The sequence below is a fragment of the Coenobita brevimanus genome, chromosome 8 (assembly GCF_032717465.1).
Source record: "Coenobita brevimanus isolate Jiangsu-jjx chromosome 8, ASM3271746v2, whole genome shotgun sequence".
NCBI classification, from domain to species: domain Eukaryota; kingdom Metazoa; phylum Arthropoda; class Malacostraca; order Decapoda; family Coenobitidae; genus Coenobita; species Coenobita brevimanus.
The window spans coordinates 5330160-5356118 of record NC_136961.1 but is presented as its reverse complement, the minus strand read 5'-3'; positions in this window follow the sequence as shown (position 1 = coordinate 5356118).

Here is a 25959-nt window from a genome sequence, read left to right as displayed (position 1 = left end):
GGAGGACAAACATTAGAGGAAGAAACAGTCAGAAATGATGATCAGGTAATGTGGCAAAAAAAGGGAATGGTGATGAGTTAGTGAGTAACAATGCTTATAATGCTTATATTACCATTTGAAAACCAATATACTCTCGTACTACATATAAATTCGTACCAAATAAATAAATAAATACCGTTTATGAGTGGTGTGGAATAGTTATCCTCCCAAAGAATTCGTTTTCTTTGCAGCCAGCCTGATAGAAAATCCTGTAAGGTAAGGAGGTACTCCTATCTGGATCGAGTATTTTAAACCTCAGGTGAGCAATTTCTCTATGAATTTTCGATGTTTCTCACCAAAAGCGGATGTTTGAGCCAAAAAAAAAAAAAAGGTCCAAAAATGTCGGGACTGGGGCATACCACTGCCCAGAAAACGTCGGGATGGGGCGGGTTAAACTCTGAGCCTTCGACACCACATAGGCGAATGTCTGGGGGTTCTAGGAAACTGAAGTGATTGTGATGTCATTGAATAATATGTAAGGAATTGTCGGAGATCAGATTTACTATAGATCCTGTGTCCAAGAAGAATGACGTTGGTATGTCATGACTGCATCCGAGAATGACTAAACCCGAGGATGTTATGGGACCAACATGGCAGATGGGGAGTTGGGTTTCTGGTTCTACATGATATTGGGCCGATTTACTATAGATCCTGTGTCCAAGAAGAATGACGTTGGTATGTCATGACTGCATCCGAGAATGACTATACCCGAGGATGTTATGGGACCAACATGGCAGATGGGGAGTTGGGTTTCTGGTTCTACATGATATTGGGCCGATACAGGCGCGGCGCTTCCCCCGACTGGTGGCGGTTGAGGTAACAACATTCCTCAGTGGTGTGAGTCATGCTGGATTTGTGGTACTTGCATGTAGGACGACGGGAGCAGGAAGGCGTACGCTGTCTGGTTTAGGAGTGAGAACGTCTGTATTTACGGTCGCAACTGGATTCTCAATGTCCAGGATGACCACAGTGCCAGCAAAGAATCGAAGATTGTCTGTTCCGTCGGACGCTAGATTGATCACGACCTGCGATAGGAGAACGATGCGTGGCAGGTCTGCCGCGTGTGATGGGACGGGAGCAAGATTGGTCTGGGGTAGTGGAGGTGTGACAGACTGAGGAGGCCAAGGGTTGGGTGGTGCCCTGATGCGTGTAGTTCGAACCTGTTCTTTCATGAATGGCTTTAGTGACCTGAATAATTTTATCTCCTGGATTGAAACCTATTTCCAAGGCTAGCTCTCGCTGTGTAGGAGTAAGCCAGTGAAGGAATCTCAGGTAACCAAGTAAGTCAGCAATGTTGGTGAGTGAAACCACTGGAATGCCATTTTTCTGTTCTAACCATTTTGTGCCTACCAGTAATTGGAGGATCTCGCTACTAGTTGCTTTCATGGCAGCGGCAGCTTCGCGGAGCTTGGCATGTTGTGCTGGGACCCTCAAGTTTAGGAGATTAATGAATCCCATGAGAGACACTATTTGAATGCTGGCAACAAAGGCTGATGAGTTCCTTACGAAAATCAGCAAAGGTATTAATGCTATCGAATTGTCCTGCACAGATCGTGGATCCAATGTCCAATTTTTCCGTGGTGGAAGCGACCCATGAGGTAAGCTACTTTGAGCGATTCATCGGTAATCTGCCGATTGTGGATATCGATTTCTACTACTCTGAGGAAATCAAAGACAGACCAAGTTGGGTCCTGGCCGGTAAATTTGGGACGATTGGGATCGTCGAGATAGATAGACTGTGGAGGGGTGGCCATGGTTGGAAGTGCGGAAGTGCCAGAAGGAGAGGAGTGGGAGAGAGAAGGCAGTGGTAGTTAAGGGGGAGCAAGACGGGGTATGAAGTGAGGCAGGAAAGTGAACGATAGGGGAAGGAGTAGAGGAAGAAGAAGGGAGTGTAGAGGTAGGGGTAGAGGAAGAGGTATCTGGATATACGAGCGTAGGATGGGTAGTAAGTGGTTCTGCGGGAAGTGAATCGGGAGTCTGAGGTACAGGTCGGTGGTACTCTTTGCCACTTCTTAAGTGAGTGATCTTGTTAGAGTCGGCAGACAGTGTATGATTAGGTGATGTTTCCGGGTCGAGAGGGCTGGTGGTAAGCAGTTAATGGAAGATGAGATGAAGGATGAAGATGGATATGTAGGTGAAAATGTATAATATAAAGATGAGAGAATGTAATACATGAGTAGGTGTGAAAACGAATGAAGGTGAGGGGATGGAGGGTTTAAATAAAAGGCGAAGGATGAGATAGATAATAAATAACGTAGGTGAAGATGAAAACGGGGTAATGGAAGTGAGATGGAATATTTACAAAATATCCAATCTGTAGAGAAAATCGAGGATAATCTCTATAGAAAGGTAAAGTATACTATAGTTACACAGTAGAGACGGGATTGCCGAGATGTATGATGTGCAGGTGTGGCTGGGCGTAGCGGGACTGGGGCGGGGCGGGGGGGGCGGCGCTGGAGGAACAGCTGGTCGGAGATGAGAGTGGCTGGGGACGAGACTGGAGCGATATGTTGGGCGAGTCTTAGAAGAGGTGGAACTTCTCGCTGGGCTTAAGTCGAGACGGGAAGGGATGCTCTGATGAGTCACCGGCAGGGAGTTGCGGTCCTAGGAGGCTCACTGAATGCAGACTACATGTGAGGGCAGGGTGTGGCGGCGTCGGGGCCGGTGGTGGGGGTGAGGGCAGATGTTGGTACAATGCAGGTGTAGAGCTGTTGAATTGCAAATTCAGAGAATGGCGGTGGGCAGACAGTGATAAGTGGCACCGTGGGGGAAGGATTTATGATGAGTTCGGATCAGGTGCTGGGAACAGGTGAAACAGGTGCGTAGGTCGGCGATGGTGACACTTGTGGTCAGGAACAAAGTGTGTGGGTGGGGTTGTTTGAGAGGTGAGCACTGGTGAGAGAAATTGTACACCTGGAGGCACAGCCGGTTATTACACCACGAGAGGCACTGAGAAGGAGTGAGGCTGTGAGATGCGAGACGTCGTGTATCTGTTGGTGTCACTAAATAGTGTAGGAGGCGGTCAGAATCTGATGGTCCGAAACACCGCTGCTACCAAATGTAACTTGTAATACATTGGTGATAGAAACTCCGTGTACAAACAGCTAGTTAAGGAGTTTATTACGAGCTCTGACAAAAACAGTCTGCCCTTCTTGAGTGTCTGCTCAGAACTGACGCAGTAATGCCCTCCCCCAGGCTTGGGCTCTGGGAAAGCGTGCTAGGTCAGCAAGTTTAGTGGGGGCATGTATGCACTGGGGGGGGGCATATATACATCGGGGTAAACATATTGTAGGAGGGGTACACACACACACACACACACACACACACGCACACGCACAGCACAGGGAGTCAACCGAGGCAGACGTCCGACATCAGTGCTCCGTACCGAACCAACACGGCCAGTGGCATTACCTAAATTAGTATCTTTGTATGAGTCAAGCTCTGTATCAGGTTAGACTAAATGATATTTCATTATTAAAAGGAAAAAAAATAAGTTAAACAAGACTTGTTCAAACAGAAAAAAGAACCACGAGGAAAAAATGCGCTGAGTCAGCTGAGGTTTATTTAGACTACAGCAACACGGGGAAACTGTACATACTCTGTTCTTTTAGTATTGCAAAATGGATACTTACTTTAGTAAAGCAAATTTGGAAAAGAAAAGGGATAAAAGTAAAAAGCAAAATGATGATTTCTACCGAGAACTGGTTGAAGTGGAGGCTCACAATAGACTGGTTGAACGTGTACACAAACTAGAAATGGCTTTCAAAAATGAAATTGATGAAATAAAGAAGCAAAGGCACTTGCAAAAGGAAGAAACAGAAAAACTAGGAAGGGAGGCCAATAAGAAAGACACAACCATCAGTGAACTAACGGTGGAACTGAGTATGCTTAGGAAGAAAGTGAGTGAAATGGCAAGTACAGTAGTCAATCACGAGAGTGTTATGGATGAGTTCAAAAATGACACAGACAATTAGGCAAGCAAGCAGTCTTATGGACCAGAGCAGTGATATTGAGGAGAAGATAACACAGGTGAATGAAGCTGTGCAAAGCTACAAAAATGATGTAGAAACCACGTATGCTGAAATGGTGAAAGTAAAGAAAGACTTAGAAACAAGGGTGGAGGAAAAAAGCATTAAAAAGGAAGTGAAAAGAATAATCCAAAACAATCCAAAGTTAGTCAGAGATTCAGTAGATATAAACAAATCAGTAGTAATCACTGGTATAGAAGAGGAAGAAGTAAAAAACAAGATCACAAGAGACAAAAAGGAGATGGCAAATGTAATGAGCTTACTGAAAGAAGTATCAGAGGAAATCTGTAGTAAAGACATAGAGGAACACAAAAGGTTAGGGAAATACGAGAAAAGCAAGACAAGACCTCTAAAGGTGACTTTCCAGAGTGTAAACACTGTAGAAGAGATACTAAAAAATGCAAAGAATCTTATGGAAAAAGAGGAGTTCAAAAATGTATGGATAAAAAGATGCCTAACACAAGAGGAACTGGAATTACTGAAAGAGAAAAGGGAGGAAGCAAAAATAAAAAATGAGGGAAGATCAGAAGAGAAGAAATTCTTTTACAAAGTAATAGGATTGCAGGTACGAAAGTGGTACACAAACAGGATGGAAGAAAAAGGAGGAAGGTAGTAGAACCATGTCATGACAAGTATATAAACAAGATGATAAAGTTGATGTACTCAAATGTGGATGGAATGGTATCTACATTACTAGAGATGAATGATTATGTCAGAGAAAATGAACCACAAATAATATGCCTAACTGAAACAAAATTAACACCAAGGATATCCAATGACATACTAAACTTAGAGGAATACAATATATGGAGAAGAGACAAAAATTTTTAAAAAGGAGGAGGAATTATAATATTAGCTAAGAAAAATCTAAAAGTCAATGAAATAAAACTAGATATACCATCACAAGTAGAACTGATTGCAGTAGAGATCAACACATCTGAAGGTAAAGTAATTGTAGCCAATTTGTACATGCCACCCAGATCAAATACATGGGAAAGAGACGAATATGAGGACCTGGCAGAGAGTACAATTCAGAGTATAAGATCATTACTACATAAAATGGAAGAGAAATCGGAAAGAATTATACTAACTGGGGATTTGAATACAAATATAAATTGGAATACTCTAGATATAATTAGGCAAGAAAGCTGTTGGGACCAAAAGCTCCTGGATCTCGTGCAAGAGTTTTTCCTAACGCAACATGTGAGGGAAACCACCAGAAAAAGAGGACTTGATGTACCGTCAGTGCTAGATCTAATATTTACTAGGCAAGAAAATGATATTGACAGTTTAATATATCACCCTCCACTCGGCAAAAGCGATCATGCAGTACTAAATTATAACTTCAGGATAGCATATGACATAGTAAACAGCAATGACAGTTACAAAAAGAGCCTAAACTACAAAAATGGAAATTATCAAGACCTAAAGAAGTACTTCTTAGAAGCTGATTGGGAAAATGAGCTTAGAGGACAAGATTTAAATGCTGTATATAAAAAATTCTGTGAATTTTATGAAATAGGAGTCCAGAAGTACATCCCACAGCACAAAGAAGCAGATAAGAAAATACAGAAATGGTTCAATACAGAATGTAAAAAATCAAAAGAAAGAAGAGATTTGTTGTGGAATAGATACAGAAGACACAATAGTGAAAGGGAGTATAATAATTACAAACAGGCAAGAAACGACTATACAAAAATAAGGAGGGAAGCCCAAAAACAGTTTGAGGAAGATATAATAATTAAAAGTAGTGATCAACCAAAGCTGTTTTACAGCTATATCAGAAGCAAAACCAAAGTTAAAGATATAATACAATCCATTATCGACGAAGGAATCACTTATACACAAGAGAAAGATATTTGTGAAGCAGTAAATAAGAATTTCCAATTAGTTTTTACAGAAGAAAAAAATTTTGAGAGGGACTATGTGGAACACGCATGTCCACACATACTACCAGATATACAAATAGCAGAAAAAGTAATACAGGAGGAGTTAAGTAGATTAGACAGAGGAAAAGCAAGTGGTCCTGATGAAATTTAATGTTCGGTATTAAGAGAATGTGCAAAGGAGTTAGCTAAACCATTATTTTTAATTTTCAAGAAATCCTTGAGTCAAGGCAAACTACCTGATATTTGGAAAAGAGCAAATATTGTCCCCTTATTCTAGAAAGGAAATAGACAAAATCGACTCAACTACCGACCAGTATCACTGACCAGTGTTGTAAGCAAGGTATTAGAATAGCTTCTAAGAAAAGCTTGGGTAAATCATCTAGAAGAAAATAGTATGATAACAGAAAGACAGTATGGTTTCAGAAAAATAAAATCATGTGTTACTAGTCTGTTGAGCTACTATGACAAAGTAACAAACACAACACAGGAAAGGGAAGGATGGGTGGACAGTATCTATTTAGATTTCAAGAAAACTTTTGACACAGTACCACACCAAAGACTTTTATGGAAACTGTACCATCAAGGAGGAATTCGAGGCAAACTGTTTTGTTGGATGCAAGACTTTCTCATAAAAAGAAAATGAGAACAGTACTAAGAGGAAACTACTCATCATGGAAAGAAGTGACTAGTGGAATACCGCAGGGTTCAGTGCTGGCACCAATCATGTTTTTGATGTATATAAATGATATAAACAGTAACACTGGAAATGAGAGCTATCTGAATATGTTTGCAGATGGTGCAAAAATACAAAGGAGAATTACAAACACAGACTCTTGTAAAGAACTACAGGAAGAATTAAATAAACTTTATGAATGGCAAATGGAATTCAATGTGGACAAGTGTCATGTAATCAAGTTTGGTAAAAGTGGAAAAAGACCTGATTGGGATTATAAGTTAGGAAATAAAACCCTATACACATCAGAAAGAGAGAAAGACCTAAGTGTGATTATCAATAACAGACTATCTCCGGCTGACCACATCAGCGAGAAGGTACGGAACATGTATACACTGCTTGCAAATATGAGAATAGCGTTCACATACATAAATGAAGACATGCTAAGAAGGATAATAACATCATTCATTAGACCAACCCTGGAATATGCATCAGTAGTCTGGAGTCCTCATCTCAAACAGCATATAGACAAGATTGAAAAAGTTCAAAGGGCCGCTACAAGATGGATACCAAGCTTAAGGGACCTAAGCTACGAAGAAAGACTAAATAAACTGAATCTACCAACACTACAGGAGAGAAGGAAAAGAGGTGACATGATAATGCTACATAAGTGCATATCAGGGAAGGAGAAAATAGACATAAATGACTACTTAACATATGGAGAAGCCTCAGCAAGAGGACACTGCAAAAAACTGCATAAGAAGAGAGGTGATAAAGACATAAGGAAACTCAGTTTCCCAAACAGAACAATGGAATCACTACCGAATGAAATAGTGTGTGCCAAAACAATTCACAAATTTAAGGATATGTACGATAAATATGGTTTAAGACACGGGACAGTACGAGCCTGACTCATTCCTGTAATGATACAATTAGGTAAGAACAATTAGGTAGGTAAGAACACACCAGCGCGAACACTGCAGGTATAAGTTCATTTGGTAAACAATATAGATAATATATATGGTGATATCGGGGGCTTCTGAAAAAAAAAAAATACAGTATTGAACCAAAGAGAATAACCTAAATATTTCCCCAACGGAGCTCATAAATTTAAACCGCTTACTTAGGCCCATAGCAACTAATGGTTTCCACATGCTCGTCCTGTTGCATTCGATCTTTAGATGCGCACACCTGTGGAACACCTGCCTGATGACAGGTGTTCTCATGTTTGGCAACATCATTAATATTCCCTCTCCCCTTACCCACTGCAGCTTTGATCTGCTTTAAAATAATCCAGACATCGAATAGTTGCTTAAGTGTAAACCTTTGCAAAAAAGAAAGAATATACAGAATATATATATATATATATATATATATATATATATAATATACTGTATATATGTGTGTGTGTGTGTGTGTGTGTGTGTGTGTGTGTGTGTGTGTGGCTGTACAGAAACTGATTATACATAGATACACACACAGACACACACACACACAAACACACACACACACTCATATATATATATATATATATATATATATATATATATATATATATATATATATATATATATATAATATACTGTATATATGTGTGTGTGTGTGTGTGTGTGTGTGTGCAGAAACTGATTATACATAGATACACACACACACACACACACACACACACACACACACACACTCACAAATCCATACATACATACATACACATAAATACATACACATACATACATACATACACACATATATACATACATACACATACATACACACACATACACACATACATACATACACACACACACACACACATATATATATACATATATATATATATATATATATATATATATATATATATATCTCCAGGGACAGGATCCCACTGCTACCTGGCGTGTCCCCGGGTGGTGGATAGGGGAAAGCCTTGTAGATATACAAGGTACAATGTTAGACGGCGCAGACCATGGGACCCCCTATAGATATATTGGGCTCCACCGAATATAACGAATAAGGTGGCACAAAAATTACATCTCACCAGAAGCTATGTGGCAGGGAGGTGAGATTATTTGCCACAATCCTCTCAACCAAACATGAGTTCTATTGCAAAGTGTTTGACGGCCGTTCCTGTTGGATGGTTGTCTACTAAAGGTCCAACCGCACTGCCTCCTGTGCTTACGGGCAGTGTGCCACCGAAAGTGAGTAGGCACTGTGTTGACAAGTTAGAGACTGGGATATTAAACTCTCTTAAATCCATGAAGATCTATGCATATAATATAAGAAGCCTCGCTGAAGATTAAAAACTTGATAACTAAATGGCTGAAATGGAAAACATTAGCTGGGATATTGTTGGTTTGAGTGAGACCCACAGAAAAGAAGATATAGTAATTCAGCTCGATGACAGTGGCCACCTATTTTACTACAGAGGAAGGGAAAATGAAAGAGTTAGTGTTGTAAGATTTCTAATTAACAGAAATCTTGCAGACAACATTGTTAAATTCGGCAGACAACATTGTTAAATTCAGCAGTGTATCTGACAGAGCAGCAGTGGTTGTAATCAGACTGAGCAAAAAATATACCCTGAAAGTAATACAAGTATATGTACCAACTTCTCAGAGCTCAGATGAAGAAATTGAAACATTCTATGATGACATCTCCCAGATTATGGAAGAGGAAAAGACTACCTATACTATACTCATGGGAGACTTCAATGCAAAAATTGGAAGATCAAAAGAAAGGAGAAGCATGTATGGGAAAATTTGGAGTGGGGGTAAGGAACGGAAGAAGAGAAATGCTGGTAAACTTTGCAGAAATGTTTAACATGAGAATAATGAACACATTCTTTCACAAAAGAACAGGGAGAAAGTGGACCTGGAGAAGCCCAAATGGAGAAACAAAGAATGAAATCAACTTCATTATAGCAAATAAGAATAAAACGATCACAAATGTCACAGTTATCAACAAAGTAAATATTGGAAGTGACCATAGAATGGTGGGTTGCACAGCAAGATTCAATTTCAAAAGTGAAAGAAAGAAGATGATTAAAGATAAAAAGATACGCCCAATAAAAATCAATGAAAACAAAGTAGCCTTTCAGTTGGAAATAAGGAACAGATTTCAGGCTCTTACTCATGCTGAATGTGACATTGATGAGCTGAAGGACAGACTAACAATAGTGCTAAAAGAATCAGCGGAGGTAGTAGGAAAGCCTAATACAACCAGAGCCAAGAAGTTTTCAGAAAAGACACTTGAGCTTATGAATAAAAGAAAGGAAATGAAAGTAAAAAACAAAGAAAGCTGAAATACAGCGAGCGGAATTAAATAAGCTTATCAATAAAAGAGAAAGAGAAGAAAAAGAAAGAGAAACATGGATCAAATCAAAGAAACCATCAAAAAAGGAGAAAGTCTGAAGCGGGTCCGAAGTAAAATGGCACTTGGAAAGCAACAAATTACATCACTAAAAGAAGAAATCTGTGAAACCATTAAATGCAGAGATAAGATGTTGAAGAGAGTTGAATATTTTTACAAAGAACTTTATACATCAAAGACAATAGTACCAACAGCTAACTTTTCAGCTGACACAAATGAATTACCTGAGGTAACACCAGATGAAGTAAATAATTCTCTCAATAATATGAAAGGAGGGAAAGCTCCGGGAGAAGATGGAATAGTAGCAGTTTTACTTTTGGATGCAGGAGTAGAAGTACAAACTAGGCTTGCTCACTTATTTACTCAATGTATAAAAAGGAAGAAAATTCCCAAAACATGATGCAATGCAATAGTTATTTTACTTTACAAAAAAGGTGATTCAAAAGACCTTAGTAACTATCGACCCACTAGCCTGCTATCAGTCATTTACAAACTCTTCACTAAAGTCCTTACAAACAGAATAACTACAAATTTGGGGGAAAACCAACCTCGCGAACAGGAGGGATTCCGAAGCGGGTACTCGACTACTGATCATCTACACACAATGAATCAGCTAATTGAGAAAACTACAGAACATAATAAACCACTGTGCTTAGGTTTTGTTAAGTACGAGAAGGCTTTCGACTCAGTGGAGCACATAGCAGTTATGAATTCACTGCGAGTACAAGAAGCGAATAAGAACATTGTTAAACTGTTCGACAACATATATAAAGTGGGAACTGCTACTGTTAAATTACATAAGGACTCAGAGAAAATTAAGATTGACATGGGCGTGCGTCAGGGAGATACAATTTCACCAAAGTTATTTACAGCATGCCTAGAAAGTATTTTCAGAAAGCGAGACTGGGAAAACAAAGGAATGAACATGGATGAAGAAAAGCCAAACCATTTAAGATTTGCACATAACATTGTCCTTATCTCAGAAACAGCAGATACATTGCAAGAAATGTTAAATAACCTGAACAGCGAAAGTCTCAAAGTAGGGCTAAAGATGAACCGGAGTAAAACTAAAGTAATGTTCAATCCTCAAACACCAAAGAGCGTCATCAGAATAAGTGGAGAAATTCTTGAAGAAGTCGAGGAATATAATTACCTGGGGGAAATACTAAAATCATCAAAAGATAATGATAGCTAAATAAAAAGACGCATTACAATTGGATGGAAAGTTCTCGATAAACATAGGGACATTTTGAAAAGTATCTTGCCAGTTTGTATGAAACGAAAAGTATATAACGAATGTATAATTCCAGCCATGACGTATGGTTGTGAGACTTGGAAACTCACAAAATCGATGGAAAATAAACTAATTCGTTCTCAGAGAGCAACGGAAAGGTCAATGTTGGGAATATCTTTAAGAGACAGGAAAAGATCAACATGGATGAAAGAGCAGACTAAAGTCAAAGATATTATAGAAGTTATAAAAGAACAGAAATAGAGGTGGGCAGGCCATGTAGCAAGAATAAGGGATAATCGATGGAGCAAAAGGTTGACTGACTGGACACCAAAAGACTGAAAGAGTAGCAGAAAAAGACCAGACAGGAGATGGAGGGATGAGATAGAGAAATTTGCAGGGAAAACGTGGCAAAGATTAGCTCAGTCAAGGAATTCGTGGAAAAGGTTGGGGGAGGCCTTTGTTCAACAGTGGACATGTAATGGCTGCTGCTGCTGCGGCTGCTTAACAATGCCCTCAACTCGACCTCTCATTTCAGATCACTTGGTAAAACCGCCTCAAAGAAACTTGGATTATTGTACAGAGTGCGTAACTTCTTCACTGACGAGCAGTTAGTTATAATTTATAAAAGTCATGTGCGCTCTCAGCTTGAATATTGCTCTCCGTTGTGGAGCGGATGTGGAGAGGTTGCATTAAAACAAGTAGACAAAATTCAGAACAAAGCCGTTAGAATTATTAATAACCCTGCTATTACTAATAAACTACCTCCCCTACGAGTAAGAAGGAATGTTGCCTCCCTTGCATTATTTTACAGATATTTCTACAGCAAATGCTCAGACGAAGTTGCGTCCATGGTGCCACCTCTCCATGCCTTCCCTCGTGCTACACGGGCAGCTGGCAGCGCTTATGACTGGAATGTCACTCAGCCATACTGCAGAACTTCTGCCTATCAGAACTCTTTCATTCCCCGAACTGCATCTCTCTGGAACTCGCTTCCCCAGAGCTGTTTCCCTCCAGACTTCAACCTACTGCTGTTCAAGTTTTTTTTTTTTTTTTAAATAACAGAACGGAGGAAGGAAAAACAAATGGAGAAGAAAAATAATCCATACACCAGATTACTGGTGTCCTCTGTTCATAAAATATCTGTAACAGTTAGACTTGAACAGTTGTAGGTTGAAATTTGGAGGAAAACAACTCTGGGGAAGCGAGTTCCAGAGAGATGCAGTTCGGGGAATGAAAGAATTCTGATAGGCAGAAGTTCTGAAATGTGGTTGAGTGACATTCCAGTCATGAGCGCTACCAGATGCCCGTGTAGCACGAGGGAAGGCATGGAGAGGTGGCACCATGGACGCAACTTCGTCGGAGCATTTGCCAAAAAAATATCTGTAAAATAATGCAAGGGAGGCAACATTCCTTCTTACTTGCAGGGGAGGTAGTTTATATGTAATGGCAGGATTGTTAATGATTCTAACAGCTTTATTCTGAATTTTGTCTAGTTGTCTTAATGCAATCTCTCCACAACCATTCCACAAGGGTGAGCAATATTCAAGCTGAGAGCGCACATGCTTCTTATAAATTAGAGCTAACTGCTCATCGGCGAAGAAGTTACGGACTGTGTACAATAATCCAAGTTTCTTTGAGGAAATTTTAGCAAGTGATCTGACATGAAAGGTCCAGCTGAGGGCACTGTTAAGTGAGATGCCAAGAATTTCAATACTTTTGGAGATGGGAATATTAGTAGCACTGAAGGTAATGAACGAATCTGGCAATATCTGTCTATTAGTAAACTGTATATATTTAGTTTTACTAGCATTAAAAGAGACAAGGTTGTTTTGTCCCCATTCACTGATTGTAGATAGATCTTGATTTATGGAGATGGCTGTATTGAGTTGAGAGGTATAGATATTAGACTTTGTAAATGGATGTCTGAGTGTGAATGAACTATGTAGTGTTGAGTCATCTGCATATGAGTGAATGGGATTGTGAGTGACAGATAAGAGATCATTAATATGAACCAGAAATAGGGTTGGCGCCAGAACTGATCCCTGTGGCACGCCGGCGTTAATTGAGTGGAAATTTGAATATACATCATCTACTTTTACTCTTATTTTCCTGTCACTAAGATAAGAAGAAATCAAAGGAACAAAAGACGTTAGTCCATAGCAAGTCTAACTGTTACAGATGTTTTATGAACAGGGGACACTAGTAATCTGGTGCATGGATTTTTTTTTTAATTCATTTGTTTTTCCTTCCTCTGTTCTGTTATTAAAATACATACATACATATATATATATATATATATATATATATATATATATATATATATATATATACTGTATATATATGGAGCCTCTGTGGTAAAGTGTGCGTTTTGCACAGTGGTGAGCGGGGGTTCGCCTCCCGCGTTCACCAAGCCACTTGCTACTTTGGCTGACACAAGGGGTGCTGTGGTTGAACCAGTGTCGTATACTAGTATGCTTGCACCCAATCGGCTTAAGGCGGGCCGATTACACTTGGTTCACAGACTACACACGCATCCAAAGCCACTACAACACTACAATCACACTCACAAGCACTTCTCACCCTACACACAGTCTCTACCAAACAGCCTAAGCCACTAGGTTGAGATACATTGGCTGTATCATCCATGCTTCTGTAGGGATAGGCCGGTCCTGCAGTGGACCTCAACTGCTGCTGATCTATATATATATATATATATATATATATATATATATATATATATATATATATATATATATATATATATAGGAGTAGGAGAGAAGAATGACAGGTGAAATGATGGGAAACTTTGCTGCAATATATAACATGGGAATAATGAACAAATTCTTCCACAAACGAACAAGGAGAAACTGGACCTGGAGAATTTCAGATTAGAAACAAAGAATGAAATCGACTTCATTCTAGCAGATAAAAACAACACGACCAATAATGACACACTTATCACCAGAATTAAAATAAAGGATATGACCACAGAATGGTGGGGTGCACAGCCAGGCTCATTTTTAAAACTGAAAGAAAGAAGCTGATTAATAGTAAAAAGATACTGTATGCCCAATAAAACAAAACAAAAAGGAACTTGTTTTTCAGTAAGAAATAAAGGACAGATTTCAGGCTGTAAGTTATACGGAGTGTGACACTGACAGGTTGGATGATGAACACAAAATTGTTGAATGAGTCTGCATAGGTGGTCTATCTATCTATATACCTAGGCTGCTTCCCCCAAGGAAAGGGAGGAAGCCAAGACAGGACGACACACTCCCAATTTACTCATCCATTCAAACACATTCATTCGCATTTTAGCCCTAAAGGGGAGAAGGGACAGATCCTCACCGCAGCTCACCGCATGAGGGTCAGTTGCGCAATGCAATCAGTGACATCCGCAGCAGGGTCCGACAGCAGAGCTGGTTTACCCCTGCCACATTATAATGGACCCATTCCCTTACCCGCAACTGACCTGATCAGCTGATCAGACAAAATGCAGGAGAAAATCCTCTCAGGGCTGCGTCGTCTTTTATTCATTCACAGATTCTCTCCATTCACTTCTGTCACGCACAGCCACTCTTCCTTGCTCAACAAACATCCCTCTCGCATCCAATACTCTCTTCACACTGTCCATCCATCCTTTTCGTGGTCTTCCTCCCAGCCTTACACCTCTCACATCAGATCTAGTTATCTTTTTCACCAATTGCTCATTATCCATGCTCTCCATATGCCCAAACGATCACAATACCCTCTGCTCAACTCGATCAACCATCTCCCGAACAACTCCAGTTCTCTTTCGCACTTCATCATTTCGCACTCGATCCATATGTGTCACTCCACACACACTCCTCAGACACCTCATCTTCATTACTTTCAAACCTTTCCTCTCCGCTACACCATATTCCATGTTTCAGCCCCTTATGACACAGTCGGTACCACAACACCCTCATACAGCCTTCTCTTTACATTCATTTTAAGTGAACGACATCTAAACACTTTTTTTTTTTTCCTCCCAGCACCTTTCCTGCTTCATTCATTCTAAACTTCACTTCTGCATCTATTCTTCCAACCACCGCTACATGTGACCCTAATTACTTAAAACACTCTACCTCCTCAAGCAACTCACCATTCAAAACTATGTTCATCCTCCTGCCATCTACCAACCTCGGACACTTCATCACTTTACTCTTATTCTCATTTTCTTTCATTTTCCTTCTTTCACACACCCTTCCAAACTCCTCTACCAACTGTCTCAATCTCTCCTCTGAATCAGCCACCAGTGCAGTATCACCCGCACACAACAGGTGATTCAGATTCCACTCCCTCTCATCAGCATTCACCAGACTCAGACCTCCACCTAACACTCTTGCATTCACCTCCCTTACAACACCATCCATATAATAACTAAACTACCAAGGCGACATCACACATTCCTACCGCTGCCCCACCCTTACGGGAAACCAATCACTCACAGTATTTTCCACTTTTAAACACACTCTACTATTTGCATAAAAACTTTTCACTCCTTTTACTAACCTACCATCAAGTCCATACAATCTTAAAACCGTCCACAAATTCCCATCAATTTTATCATACGCTTTCTCTAAATCCATGAACGCCCAAAACACATCCTTACCTTTCGCTAAATACTTTTCACACACCTGCCCCACGGCAAACACCTGATCCATGCATCCCCTCCCTCTCCTAAAGCCACATTGCTCATCACCAGTCACTCCCTCTGTACCCTCTCTAACTCTTCTAATTAACACTCTACCATACACCTTACCTACAACACTCAAATGACTTATACCCCTAAAGCTAGTACTTTCTTACTTATCACCCTTGCCTTTATACAATGGGACCACACAAGCACTTGCCCAGTCAATTGGCACCATACCTTTCACAAAGCAACATTCAACAATCTTACTAACCAGTCAACAATAGTCGCTCCACCACCTTTCAGGCAATGCACAGCACACCTATCCATGTCTGCAGCTTTCCCTGTTTTCCTTACCTTTACTACCTCCTGCACTTCCTCCATCGTGATCAAAGAATCATTCAACTCTCCCAAGATATTTATTCCTTGCACTCTTCCATCTACCACAATCTCAGCCTCCATTTTCTCCCCTACATTTAACAATCTTTCAAAATACTCCGCCCATATCTTCCTTACTGCATCCACCTCAGTTAACATCCTTCCATAGGTGGTAAGGTAGGCAAATACAACAAAGGCCAACATGTTTTCAAAAACGACCTTCGAGCTAATGAAAAGAAGAAAAGAGATGAAAGTCAAAACAAAGAAAAATGAAACAAAAAGAGCAGAATTTAAAGCGATGATTAACAAGAGACAGAGAAGGAAAACGAAAAGGACACATGCATCAAATCAAATAAATTATCAAAAGAGGAAAGCGTCTGCCATAGGTTCGAAGCAAAATGTGACAAAGAAACCAACAAAATTTTATAACTGAAAGATAAAAGTTGTTAGGTCATTACGTGCAGAGAGAATATGTTGATGATTGATTGATTGACTGAAAATAATTAAAATCTGGCGGAGCAACTGCCAGGGTCATATGCCGCCGGACGACAAAGTAAAAGACACAGCAAAATAAAAGGTGCCTATTCAAAATAAAGTTAATATCTGTTAGTAGGAATAAAACAGATAATAATAAAAGAACGGCTGATAAAATATCAATTACTTATAAAAGTGAAAGGAGGTCCTCCTCCTGAAGAAATCTAAAAACATTAGTAAAATCGCTAGAGGCTTCACCATGCATCGAGGACAAACAGTAGGCACCATCTGCCCCTATGGAGGAATCTCCGCGGTAGGTCCCCCAGACTCGGACACTCGACCAGGAAGTGACGGACAGTAATGGGAACAAGGCAGTCATCACAGTACGGTTGAGTCTCACCACATATGAGGAACCCATGCATAAGCCGAGAATGCCCAATGCGAAGCCTAGGAAGAGCCACCTCCAATTGCCGAGACACAGAGGGAAGAACAGTGGGCACAACCACTCTCTGAAAGATTTCTTTTAGTTTATTGTGAGAACCAACATCCCAGTGTCTCTGCCAACATGTACGAACTGTGTACCGCATGTAAGGTGTTACATCAGAAGCAGGAAGTGGGTAGTCGGTCGGGGGCTGTTGAGAAGACGCAGCTTTAGCTAAAGTATCTGCCCTCTCATTGCCCACCACACCAACATGTGCAGGAACCCAACAGAAGTCTACACGGCGGCCACGACAACCAAGAAGAAAAAGCCACTCTAAAATTGATAAAACCAATGGATGGGATGCATTTAAAGACTCCAGTGTAGACAAAGCTCTACACGTGTCACTAAAAATCACAAAAAAGGATTGCGGGAGAGTAAAAATGATTTTAAGAGCATATAAAATTGCAGTCAGTTCCGCCGTATACACTGAAGTAATGCCAGGAAGGCTATTGCCCCGACAAAAGGAAGGGAAGACAACACCAAATCCTACTCCAGTATCAGTCTTAGACACGTCAGTATAGATGGGGACAGAACCCTCATGAGTGGAGGCATGTTCTAATAAGAGAGAGATACCTGAGAGGGACGTGAGCCCTGTTATTCAACATCGGACCTGCAGAATGTCACGCGAGGGAGTAGCCAAGAACTCACCCTTGGGATCTGATGTGGACAAATTGCCAGTATTGGGACAGAGAGGGCTAACATAACAGACCGGATCCTGTAACCAAATGGCTTTGAGACATTAGGACGGGTGTCAATAACAGAAGATCGGGAATTCTGGGAGACGATGGCACAAGAAATTGAGTCTGGAATGCGGTGAAGATGATACCAACGCCTCATCATTAGCAACTGGCATCGCAAATCCAAGGGGAGTACACCATCATCCACCAACAAACTTGGAATCGGGGATGATCTGAATGCCCCGGTTGCAAAACGTACACCAGCATGATGCACAGAATTTAACAACCAGAGGTGGGCATCTGCTGGAGAGGAGTAGACCTCACACCCATATTCAAGTTTAGGAAGAATAAGAGACCTATGCAAGAGAAGGTGGGTCTGACGGTCAGCACCCCAAGAGGTATGAGGTTAAACCCTCAGAAGACTCAAAGCTTTAAGACAAGCCGCCTTAACAGAACGAATATGAGGAACCCAGGTTAATCGTCTATCAAACAGAAGACCCAGAAACCGTGTCTCTTCCACACAGGATATTCTCCAACCATAGAAATACAAGTCAGCGTCTGGGTGAACCCCTCGAAGACGACAAAAATACATTGCCACTGTCTTTGCTGAAGAAAAATGGAAACCGCGAGTTTCTGCCCAGTCAGAAATTCGATTGAGAGCCAACTGGAACTTCCTCTCTATCAGAGACATTCTAGATGCGGTGACGGAAATCGAAAGGTTGTCGACATATAGTGATCCTCGTACACCATCAGGAAGTGCACTGATGACGCTGTTAATGGCTACAGCAAACAGAGTAACACCAAGGATACTCCCCTGTGGTACTCCATCTTCTAGTGCATGGCCATTAGACAGCACTCCTCCCACTTGCACCATTAAATTTCGGTTAGATAAAAACTGTTGAATAAAAATAGGCCTGCACCCATGAAGACCAAACTCATGAAAAGAGAGTAAAATGCCATGACGCCAGGCAGTGTCATATGCCTTCTCTAGACCGAAGAAAACCGTGACCTGGTGTTGGTTAGTGGAGAAAACCTCATAGACAGAGGATTCCAAGGACAGCAGTGTATCAGAGGTAGATCGCATTTTTCGAAAACCAAACTGGGCAGGGGATAAGAAGTCACCTCTCTCCAAAAACCACACAAGCCTAACATTGACCAACTTTTCCAAAACTTTACATATACATGACGTTAGAGAAATAGGCCGATAATTCATTGCCTGTAGATGGTCCTTACCTGATTTGGCGATGGGGATAACCACAGCAACACCACAAGTAGCTGGAAACTCCCCAGAACACCAGATCTTATTAAACAGTGAAAGCAAAAACAATAGGAACTCATCAGACAGGTCACGTAAAAAGGCATAAGGAATATCATCATAAACAGAAGAGTCATGGCACTGCGACAGAGCTGCCCGGAGTTTAGATATTGAAAATGGAACATTGTAAGGCTCTCCCCCAGCAGAGGCAAAACTGAGATCACGAGACTCTAGGCACTGACGGTGGCAAGCCGAAGGTGTATCCGCATCCTTCTGTGACACACTGGCAAAATGATCAGCAAGCAACTCTGCAACAGCAAAAGGATCAGTCACGGTTCCACCTGCTGCAGATAAAACGGGAGGCTAGGGAACAGTAAATTTCCCTGAAATTTGTCTTACCCGGTTCCACACCTGGGTGATGGAAGTCCTCGAATTGATGGAGGAAACATAACCCTTCCAGGATGAACGCCTGGCCTCCTTTAAAACCCGCCTCATATGAGCTCGTGCCCCCTGATATGCCACCAGATATTGAGGATCCCTACAGTGACGACAAAGTCGAGAGAAGGCTACTCGTTTGGCTCTCAATGTGGAACTGCACTCAGAGTTCCATCAAGGAACAGGACATTTAGAAATTGACTCTTCATTCTTGGAAAAATTAAAAGCGCTGCTGAGTGCAACAAGTCGTTAAAATATGACACTGCCTCAGTAAGACAGCCAAACTCATTGAGGGAAAGGGAAGTGGAACTTAATTCCCTGAAACGTGGCCAGTCAGCCTATCCAGAAGCCAGCGAGGAAGACGTGGCTGAGGTCCATCTGCACTAGCAGTTAAAAGTGAGGGAAAATGGTCACTGCCATACAGGTCTGGTAACACAACGCTGATAAAATCTAAAACTGAGTCAGCTGAGCATAAAGGCACATCAATGGCAGTAAAAATTCCAGTCTGACTATGGAAATAAGTCATTTTATCAGCATTGAAAATGCCCAACCAATCATCGTCCACTAAAGTGGCCAGCATGACACCCCAAGGGTTGGCCTCACTGTTTCCCCATAGTGGATGGTGTCCATTCATATCTCCCAGTAACAAAAAGGGAGAAGGAAGGCCATGAATAAGGTGTTCCAGATCCGCCCTTTCAATAATAGCACTAGGAGGAAGATAAAGACTGCAAACTGTATATTGCCGACGTAAAAACATCCGGACAGCAACAGCCTGCAGGGGAGTAGAGATGTCCAGATGACTGTACGGAATATCCTGGCGAAGGAAGATAGCAGCACCTCCATGACAACCTTGACCCGGCACAGGATCAGAATAAAAGGCATCGTAGCCAGAAGGACCAGAAGGAACAGCATCACCTACTATGGTCTCCTGGATGCACATGCACAGAGGAGTAAATTGAGAAACCAGATGACACAGTTCCTTATAGTTAGTGCATAAACCCTGACAGTTCCACTGGACAATAGAACCCATAATAGAGGAATGATGATTAAGTGCAGGACTGTACACCAGACAAGCGAGCGGGTTTGGATTGATGCTTATGAAGGCCCTTCGCAGGGGCTTGCCCAGCACCAGAAACCCGCACCCTCTTTTGAACATCTATGGGCTAACGAGAGGACGAGGAAGGAAGTTTTACAACACTCCTTCTTGGAGTAGGCATACCAGTTTGTTTGGAAGGTGGCTTGGGGGGCACCTTTGAAGGTGTGGGACAGCCAGTGCCCCCACCAGAAGTCTCAAAAGTGGAAGTAGAGTCCACAGGACTTGAATCATTTGAGGATAGCATCTTATGCTTTAGATCTGACACACCAACAATTTATCCAACAACTTCCCCATGTGGGGACTGAACCAGAGGTGAACCATCAGCTTCAGCTGTCACCTGGCTAGGTTCCCCAGCCTGTGGGGCAGAAGGAACAGGAAAGGGTTCGACATAAGGGTCAACAACAGAGACTTCAGGTGGTCGGTCCCCAGGCTTAGAGGGCTCTGACGAACAACGGTGGCGTTTGCTAGGTACAGAGCCCCGGTCACATTGGGTAAGACAGGAGAAGGAGTCTGGTCAGTGTGGACTTCTGCCACCACCACAGAATTGTGCAAGCCATCAGCCACCGAAATGGGGGCAGAAACTGCAAGTTTAGAGGGTGGGCGAGCATCAGTCACACAAAGAGTACTATCCTTGGGGACATCAATCTGTAAATCACTAGTCGAAGGAGTGGGCACTGGAATGGGTTGAGGTTGCCTCTGAGACACAGGGCACCGCACCGACACTCCAAGAAGGACAGCACCATAAGTAACTCTGGGCTGGAAAAAGAGAGTCTGGGCTCTCTTCTTAGCTTAAGGAAATGAAACCCTCTCAGTTGTTCTAATAGACAAGATCTCCTTTTCCTGGCAGTAGCAAGGACAGTTTTTAGAATTTACAGCATGAGGACCCCCACAGTGATAGCATTTAAGGGGTCCTGGACAGTCATTATTATGACTTGGTCCACCACAGGAGACACATACACCAGGAAGGCCAGCCTGTTCACGGTGGCAAAAGCAGCTGACATGTCCATATCCCTGACAGTGGAAACAGCACTTTGGGGTTGGTATGTATGGTTTCACCGGAAGTGATAGTCAAGCCAACTTCACAAAGGCAGGCAAGGTCAACCCGTCAAATGTTAGGAACAAGGTTGGTGTCACGGTCAAGACACCATCTACCTTCTTCTGCAGGCCTCTACATTCACCACACCCGCAGATTGCAGCTTCTCCAACAATTGCGCCTCTGAGTACCGGAGGTGGTCACGACAAAATCCTACTCCCTTACATCTGTTAAATGTAGCGCGTGGAATGCACGAATCCTATTTACCAGAAATTCAGGTCAAAGACATTAGCCGGGAACTCTCTTCAGGTGAGGAGACCTCATTAAGGATGCTTCCATCCCCTTGAGATGAAATTTTTGGCTCTCTCTCACAGGCTACTAAAATTGCACGGTATAGCTCAAAAATATCCATCTCTTTCACTGATCCACCCACAGACGATTTCAGGAGTAGATAGTTTGTAAAAGACTGTGGCACTGTGTTTTCTGAGAACTCCATAACCAAACCAACCCAACAGGAGTTCCTCCTAGTCCCAGTTGAACACTGGGGAACAAGAGGAAAGTCCCTATGGGCCTGGAAAGGCTCCAGGGTGAAAATAAGACAAGAATCCAAAGAATGTCTAGGGGCAGAGCCAGCATCGTCAACAGAGTTATGAAAATACATAGCCATATTTTAGCACAAAAGAACTTCATTCCCTCACCCCTCCACCCTCCACAAAGCCCAATAAGGGGAGGTCATATGCCATGGATAACACCACTGGCGACCCCAGAGGTAGCAGGAGAGTATACGCAGGTATCCACTAGTGGACCAGGACAAGGGTGACACCAGAATGATGGGAGCCACTAGGCCCTCTAGTGCCCACTTGACCCTAGCCAATGCATGACCAGCTGACTGACCTGGTCGGGCCCAACCAGGCCACCTGTCTAGCCAGAATAAGGGACCAAGGAGATGTATTGCTAACTGCATGGCGCATCATGCAGCATCGCTCAACCTCCAGGACTCCCGTCTCCCAGCATTACGGGACGCCACGCATGGCAAACATGTGGGGATGCAACAGTCCCACCCTAGATGGCAAATGGGCAGAGACTAACATCACCAGTAGGCCTCCTCCACAAGTGATGTAAGGGGTGCTTGGTCCACGAGGTCGACAAATGCCGAACCCTACAAAGGTAGGCATCAGTGTTGCCACTAAAAATTTGTGGAAATCTGGGATGGATGCAGAAATAACGTGGAAATCTGTAGATCCTAAAATGTCTACGTAAGCTACTATTGGTATGATATCAAAGTGTTTTTTATGTCTTTTACAGTAATTATAATAGTTAAGCAATGTATCCGTTATGAACAGAAAATTCAAGGTAAAGTTTGATACATTTACTTCACAATGTACTGTATATGGCAACAGTATTATACATTCCTATTACATAATCATATAGAGGATAGTAAATAATATTTTAAAAATATCATACAAAAGGCAAACTAAATTATGGTTCATCTGAAAATCTCACATGAAGAAAAGGGAAAGTATTTGATAGTTTTTCCTCAATGAACCCACAAATATTCACAAGAAACACACCAAAAACATGCATAAGGATTGTAATTAGAAAAACAGACACCATACAGTTTGGGTCACGGGTAGCCTCATGTTTTGTCTTGTAGCCGCATGGTGGCAGCACTTGTGGAAAGTTACCCGGCGGGCAATTCAAACCATTTTTTGCTAAGTCTACTAATACCAAGTCAGTTCACTTTCCATCAGCGCCCAGGGAGGCGTGGCTTGTGTGTGACATCAGTCGGCTTAAGTAACAGAATATTTATAAAAGGGCAGACTCAAATTAAACATTTATAATAAGGGAAAACGAAGTAAGGGAAGAAGTGCAGACCTGTTTAATCGTATAACATAGCAGTAGGTTCCCTCACACCTCTATGCCTCCCCTCACACCCCCATATCTTCCCTCACACATTTCAGTCCTTTCCCTCACTTCGGACTGAAAATGTGTCATGATCTGGAGAGTGTAGCATACACCCACTCGCTACCACTGTCAGGCGTCAACCGAACTTCGGTTTCGTGCCAGCTGACGTCACTTCGATGCTCCGCCCCCTGCACCAGCTTGGACCCGTTTTAGATGAAGGTGATCCGACTTGGTATTAGTAGACTTAGATTTTTTGGAGGTAATCAACTACACTCGTAATTGGCAGTTACACCTAATGTATGATATACCTATTACAGTCATAAATGGCTGCTAAAGGGTTACTTTATGTATTTTTTTGTCGATGTGAATATTCTGCAGATTTCCCTCTATTTTCGGAAAAAAATCTGACAATCTGAAATAAAGCAAAAAATCTGTAGATTTCAGATTAATCTGTAGAAGTGGCAACATTGGTAGGCATGCCTCCAAAGTAGGTGGCACAGCCAACCACACTTCAAGCCCCACCACCACGTCAAGGTGACCCCCTTCAGCAGGGAATATGTTGATGAGAGTTGATATAATTTTGTATAAAGTGTACACAATAAAGAAAATTGTTCTGATAGGTAACGTTTAAGTTGACACAAGTGAAATACCTACACCAGATGATGTAAATTTCTCTCTTAAAAATGTGAAAAGAGGAAAGGCCACAGGTGAAGTTGGAGTAGTATCAGATTTACTGATCGATGCAGGTGAAGAAGTGCAAAACCAATTAGTCCACTTATTTGTTCAACGTATAAGGAAGAAGAAAATTCCCCAAACATGGGGTAATGCAACAGTTATTTTGCTTTACAATAAAGGCCACTCAAAAACCTTAGCAACTTTCGACCTCTTACCTTACTACCGATTATTTACAAACTCATCGCTGAAGTCTTTACGAGGAGAATAATAACATTTCGGAAGAAAACCAACCTTGTAAGCAGGCAGGATTAGGAAATGGTTATTCAACTACTTATCATCTACACACAATGAATCAGCTAATTGAGAAACCTACAGAATATAGTAAACCACTGTGCTTAGGTTTCTCGATAACGAAGTGGATTTCGACTCAGCAGAGCACATAATTATATATTCACTGCGGGAACATGGAGTAAATGGGGACATCGTATATGTACTCGAAAACATACACAAACAGGGAGCTGTTACAGTCAAGTTATGTAAAGATTCAGAAAAAAGAATTTAACATTGAGAAAATATTTACAACATACCTTGATTGTATTTTTCAGAAAGCTATAGAGTGGGAGAACAAGGAAGTAAACATGGATGTGAAAAATATGTAAAGGTTTCTGGTAAACAAATCGGGGCTCCCCACTCTGGGCTCCACAATGTAAGAAACTTCGTTTTTTTTTTTTTTTATAAACAACTCGTAGATCGTTACTCGTCCTTAAAGTTGTCCTCAGGTAAATTCAAACAAGTCTCACAGAGTTAGGTGAACCGTAACTTAACCTTAACTCACCTAACTATTGCTCTTCTATCTCCTAGCTAATCCCCCCTTGAATTGGCCAATTCTTAAAGGTTACTTAGCTAGGGAGTTCGGACAGCAGAATGACGACGAGCCGCTTTTCTGTAGTTGCCTGGGCTGTCAAGTGTCCTTGAGTGTGTATGTACAGTTCCGTTTAGAAATTCGTACTACACTCAAAGTGGAAGGTACAAGCCTCGGTCCGCTCTTTCTGGACACGTTACTCGTAATACCCCGAACTTATCGCCAGCCACAGAGAGAGCAGCAAATACCGGAGCGGTTTCAGTCACACAACGAATGCGAAATCTGAGATGAAACGGATATTTATATTTATACATATATTGTCAAGTATTATTACATATTAATGAAAGAAATACGTGGACATTCTGTGGTTATGATGAAAACACGTATACAAATAAGTTACAATACAGATAGAGGGGAACAAAGATAAAGTCTGATATGAATCAGTGATTTATGAGTTAAATACTCTCCCACTGAACACACACACACACACACACAACAACAGCAATCACCACCACCGCCACCGCCACCTGCCACCCACCACAGCTACCGACCACCACCACACCACCAACGCCGCCGCCATTACCACCCACCACCACCACCGCCACCCATCCCAGACAGACCATCTTTTCATACTGAACAATCTAGACCAACATACCCATATCCCACATCAAGCCCTTTTCCTCCCATCATCTCCAGACATCACCTTCTGCTCCCCAAAACTCGCCCCCACTACATCATGGAGAGTGGTCAAAACCCTAGGTTCCGATCACCTCCCAGTCATCATCACTACCGAAACCAGAAT